Source organism: Poeciliopsis prolifica, unplaced genomic scaffold, assembly GCF_027474105.1.
Source record: "Poeciliopsis prolifica strain line A6 unplaced genomic scaffold, Auburn_PproV2 SCAFFOLD006, whole genome shotgun sequence".
NCBI classification, from domain to species: Eukaryota; Metazoa; Chordata; class Actinopteri; order Cyprinodontiformes; family Poeciliidae; genus Poeciliopsis; species Poeciliopsis prolifica.
In genome coordinates, this window is record NW_026562381.1 from 17,826,215 (window position 1) to 17,832,214 (window position 6,000).

General features: G+C 44.4%; 1 protein-coding gene across 1 annotated transcript in view; it reads left to right on the forward strand.

The window, feature by feature from the left end:
- LOC129360659 (leucine-rich repeat and immunoglobulin-like domain-containing nogo receptor-interacting protein 2) overlaps positions 1-6,000 on the forward strand; it is a 189,494-nt gene that overhangs the window by 105,187 nt on the left and 78,307 nt on the right. The window contains 1 exon segment of the mRNA XM_055030986.1: positions 3,651-3,732. The gene's annotated coding sequence lies outside the window, so the exon portion shown is untranslated.

Below are 6,000 nucleotides of genomic sequence, written 5' to 3' on the forward strand. Positions count from 1 at the left end.
TTGCATATTAAACAATTTTTGTGGCCAGATAATTAAAGATAGCAGCCATAATCATGATTGATATTCATCTTGATTCCAGGTGGCAAATGGTGTCTTAATGCATCCCTGTGAGTTAAGGCCATGTTTTGGCAGGTGAACTGATGCCATTATTTCTGAGGAGAGAGAATGATTGTCAGTATATGGTTATTATTCCCCATTATATGTAATGATACTTTGTGGGCGTGAGTGAGAACCACAATTACTTGATTTGAAGGAGAAACGGAGAGTGGCATGCACATGGTGAAGGCCTGACTGCAGCATGGCTTCATGCTCTGCGACCTGCAGTGACACCGTGGAGGTCTGGTCGGGTCAGGGCAGAGGCCAGTCTTCATATTGACATGTCAGATGCATAACGAGTAGCTAAAAATCAGACCAGAGAAACAAAGTGTTGCAGTGGATGGAATCTCAATCAGAGACCAGCTTCAGTGTATTTGGTGAGTCGTGGAGGTCATCCATGTTTTCTGGTGTTAGCGAACCTGAGCACGGCTCAGTTCAAGTCTTCATGTCGATGCGTAACCTTTGATCTGTGGGATGCCCCTGGCCTCATCCGGGGAACCCTCTTCTTTAATATATAGATTCGCCTGCGAGCTCAGAGTTTACACAGATCTGGGTTAAACTACTGGAGCTATGCAGATGATGCACATGACGATGCACATGATGATGCACATAACGATGCACATGATGATGCACATGATGATGCACATGACGATGCACATGATGATGCACATAACGATGCACATGATGATGCACATGATGATGCACATGATGACTCTGAATTTATGGGCCATTACTTTTTCCATCTGAACTGAAACAAAAGTTTTTATCTTTGGACACAAATGGAACGTTCTGGAGGCCGACCTCTGACCTCAACATGCAGAGTCACATAAAGACAGTTTCAAAGTCGGCCTTCTACCACCTGACGACCATTTCCAGGATTAAAGGACTAATGTCACAGGAAGTCTAGAGAAACAAAGTTGTTATTGTTTATTTTCTCATTCTTGGTTCCTCCCCCAACATGATGCCTCCCTGGGTGGCCACCCAAATAGCTGATGTGAAGAACTGGCTCTGCTGTGGATTTAACATCTTATTTTTGACTAAAACGTGCCTCTAAAATGAAATTGAGGATTAAATTAGAATGATCCTTTCTGCCTGGTGCGTCTTGGTTTTCATCTTTTCGTGTTCTTGCTGTCTGGCCTCGGCGTTGCAGGCATTGCAGGCGTTGCTGCCTCTATGTTCCACTGCAGTTTCTGCTCTATAGAAATGAAATGATGCCTGCAGACGGTGTCCGAGCTGTGACTGACTTTCTGAAATCAGAGCTGCCTCTGGCATCAAGGTAGACGGGTCGCATGATGAAATATGAGCTCACTTCATTTCAGATCCCAAAATATCTGGACCAGCGCAGCAGCAACCAGTCAGTCGTAAATGTTTTAACCCTTACATTTATTTGGAAGATGCGTTAGTTTAATTTCAATTATGTAAACTTTCCAATCTTTGTGAACATGATGAAGAAGGGTTTCCAATCCATAAAAGGTGAATATTTTAGATGAAGTATTGAGTGGCTGGCTTGGCTCAGCGTTGCAGTTTTCAATTAATCATCAGTGATATCAAGTGGAGTCCATAAGGGTATAATTAGAAATATGGTAAAATGACCATTTTAAAGTTCATTAGTAATCTGTGGGAATCACAGGGAACACTGCTCTGGTTAATTAAAGGGATGCACATTATCAAAAAATAAATGGAAAGGTGTCTTTTGTAGTTAAACTCCATGGCGTTCAAGGTGCCAAAGTTAATTAATTTAAAGTGTCCTGAATCAAACTTTTTCACGTTTCATTTCTCTGTCGTTACATTGAAAGGAAACATTTCTCTGCTGCTCTCTTTCTCATTAAACCACCAAGTCAGCTGAGCCTTTTGCATAATCACCTCCTTGTACAGTTTGGTTGGGGAACTCATTACAGCAGAGAAAAGTCCTTTTTGCAGCGCAGCCACAGTCACAATAATGCAGTGAGGAAGACTCCTCATAACGCTGGCTCTGCTTTTTCTAGACAAAAGAACAAGCCAGCATTATCTTGTCGCTGTGTGAGGATCAGAGGGAAGCAGAAGCCGCAGCGTTTGGTTCCCGGCATCCTTCAGATGCTGTGAAGGATCCTAAACCCTCTGCCTGTCCGAGTGTCTGATGCTTCTGACAGCAGCGTTTTGGTTGCACTTCTCTGGTTGTTAGCGGCTCTGTCTTGTTTTCTGAATCTCCTAGCAGAGATTTGTTGAAGCAACAAGTCAAGAAATTGTCACACACCTGTCCTGGAGCTACACTTGTTATCCTTCAGGTGCTCTGGCCACCAGCAGCTAAACAAACATGTTTCTGTCTTTATACAACAGAGGGAACCACAGCACAACAGTTTATCTCAGAATGAACATTACATAAGGCCAGCAACAAAGAATAATCTGTAATTACCCTGGTATGGGGTAAATAATGATGGCTGACCTGCCAGGTGTCCGACAGTCACTGATGATGATGATGAAGATAAACTGGGAGACGTTACTGGAGAAGCTTTCAGTTCAGACTGTCCAGGCATTCGGATGGAAAGTTGAGTGGAAGTGAATGTTTTACATATTGATCTGAATAACTAATTAACTTTTCAATGTTATGCTCAGTCATTGACTTTCATATATGACCAAAATGACTTCAGTGACCTTCGATAAGCATGTTCAGAAATCGTGTTTTGCTGCATTCATTAGTCGCACCTGTTGAATTTAAAGTTAAAATTCTGCGTTTAAAGTCGACGCATTTCCTATCGGCTCTGATTAATCTGCACATTTAAACCCTTGATATTTAAATTCCAATTAGTGTTTGTTCTGAGAAGCAATTTGAACCAGAAGATGTGAAACATTGTCAGTTAGTGAGGAGTTCAAGAGAAATGCTATTAATTGATTGTAAACTGGGAGATAAACTTGTTTCCGTTCCCTGTGCATGCAGAGGCCTGTGTGTTAATTTAGCATGTGATTAAATGATAGTAAACATCGCAGATGATGTGTGGAAAGGCAGTGAGATCTGACTGCGCGTCCCAACAGATTCATCAGCATCAGTGACGCTGTGGGGAACATCCTCATGACTCCAGTCTGAAACCGTCACATCCACACGCAGCAGCTTGATGACTCCTCAGTGTAGGTTTACTGCTTTCAGATATTTATTTTATATTTCTGTCCCTCTGAAACTGCTGATTTCTATTCCAACCCTTGAATTGTTGCGTCTGTATTTATGGTTTCTCAGTGTCAGTAGATCGTCTGCTTTCCCTGTTTGCTTCCTTATTTCACACAGCAATGAAACAACATCGAGTCTCCAAGACTTAATGACATTACAGTGAAAGTCAGAACCACCAGTCTTCTGTTTCGCTGCCTGTATTTCAGTTCTCTTCTTCTTTAGCACAAAACTACAGCTGCAGTAAAACTGTAGCTGCAGAAACACGCAGCGACTCCATGAGCCAAGCAAATTAAGAAATGTTTCAACCAAAAGCTTCAGAAACATTTTCACAGCATTTCCAAAGCGCCAGTGATTGTGGCTGCGGCTGGACGGAGTGTGACGTTTTGTCTGCTTCCTCCTTTTTCTCGCTCTGCAGATAAAAGAGCAAAAGTCGAAGCAGAAACAGCAGAAGAGAGAAGAACAGAGCATGGCTGAGAGGATGATTGCTTCTGAAAGTGGTAAGCAGCCAACATTTACAGTCTCTTAGCTGCCTGTGTAGTTACTATGGGATGTCGGATAGAGGCCAGCACTCAAGTCTTTCTCTCCCTTTCAGCCATTTTGTTTTCCGTGTGTTTGGCTCTCGCTCTCCTTCAGCTGCTCCACATCTTCTGTTATTTAAAGGAGATGAAGAAACTACCGACGCTCCAACAACCATGAACTGGTTGTTGGAGTAACTGGTGGAGTTAAATCTGGACTTTGACTAGACCAACTTAATATTTGAACATGTTTTAATGTAAACCATTCCAGTGAGACAAAAGTTGTGACCTGATCACTTTCTTCAGCTTGTCTTCTGTCTTTGTGGGGAACTGCGTCCGTCCTGACCTTTAAATCCTCCCCAGGTCAGATTGATAGAGTTCACCACTAATCGTTAACGATTGCTGGTCTCATTTTGTTGAGTTCTGCAGTGGAGCTCACATTTCTGAGAACCCTGCAGGTGAGGTGAACTGGGCTCGTTATCCACCAGCTCTTTGTTTGGGCTCAACGGGAGACTGAAGCTGGTTTTTGGGGAAACTTTGAGTGTTTTGTGCAGAAAGAACATCAACATTTTTCCTCTGGTCGAGTGCTGAGCTGCTGCTGCTGCTGCTGCTGCAGCTGCTGCTGGAGCTGCTGCTGCTGCTGCTGCTGGAGCTGCTGCTGCTGCAGCTGCTGCTGCTGCTGGAGCTGCTGCTGCTGCTGCTGCTGCAGCTGCTGCTGCTGCTGCTGGAGCTGCTGCTGCTGCTGCTGCTGCTGCTGCTGCTGCTGCTGCTGCTGCTGCTGCTGCTGCTGCTGCTGCTGCTGCTGCTGCTGCTGCTGCTGCTGCTGCTGCTGCGTGTGTTTGGAAGCCTGGGTCACCAACAGCACACACACAGAACTGTTACAAACCATCATTTTATTAAGACAAATCCTGAATTATTCTTTGCATTTCTTTGTGTTGGTTTTCTCATGAAGTGTTATGGAAAAGTTTGGTCCACTTCGGGGTTCTGATTGACCTGTGAACCGACCCGAATGTCTCTGTGGTCGTCATGGTTCATGATTGTGATTTTGTGTTGGATCAAAAGGTTCAGTTGAAGCTAACAGCAAATCAAACCTCAAATCAAACACCTGCTTTTCATCCTATTGTCATCCAAAGAGCCCTGCTAATTCAAATGAAAATATTTTTGTGATTTTCTGATTAAACATCCAGCTCTCTGTCAGGAGCTGAACTTTTTCCACTCAAAGCTCCTCAGATGTAATTATCTTTGCTCATATGTTCCGTTCTAATTTTCCATCAGTTTTATTGTTAATTTAACTCCAGAGAAAATGCGGAATGTGCTGCAGCATTATCATGTGTTGAAATGTCAGGTTTCTTCTGAACAGCAGTGCATGCTGGGTAGGCAGCCTGGCGCTCGCTGGACTTTGTGTTTGCTCAGTTGGTCCTCCATGGATCTCACCTTCCAGCGTTGTTTGCGTTGAGGTGAAGCTCAGCTGCACTTTGAGCTGCTTCGTTGTACAACCTCTACATCTGAGCCTGAAATGCCACTTTCATGCACCTTTCTCTGCAATTTTATGGATTTTTTAGCTCAAGAAAGGAAGCTGTGCAGACATCAATCGGCCTGTTCTGTGTTCGGTCACCGTGACGTGACTCCTTGCATCTACTGTATATTTCAGCTTGGGGCTTCCTTGCTAACCTTCAGTCCATCCCTCCGTTATCTGAGGCTGCAGCCTGAGCAGAGACGCCTTTTCCTCCCCAGACGTTCCCAGATCAGAACCAGAGTTCCTCCCTCTGGGTCTCTGCTCCTCACCATGGAGGCGTCCCACTCCGGTAAACCCGCTGGGAGCCGGATGACGCTACCCAGAGGTCATGACCTTAAAGGAGGATGGAGACATGATCAGTTGGTGAATTCATCCTGACCACGCCCCCTCTTTGCCACGCCCCAGTGTTTCTTGGCTCCACCCACTTTGCAGAGATTTTCTCCATTTATGAGGGGCGGGGCCATGTCTTCACATAGAGATTAGTCATATTTAACACGTTGTTCTTCAGATTAAGTATGAAGTGTTTTCCTGAGCTGAAATCAGCAGCTTTATGACCATGTCAGTCTGTTTTTTAGAACTTTGTTTGATCTCAGACCTGCACCTCGGTGGCCTGGACTCATTGATCTCATGCAGAGTCTTTGGCTCTGTGTGCTCCAGCTCACTGCAGCAATGTTGAGTCAGATTCTCCCCCACTGACACTCTGTGACCTTTCACCCTTTATTTAAAGTTTGCAG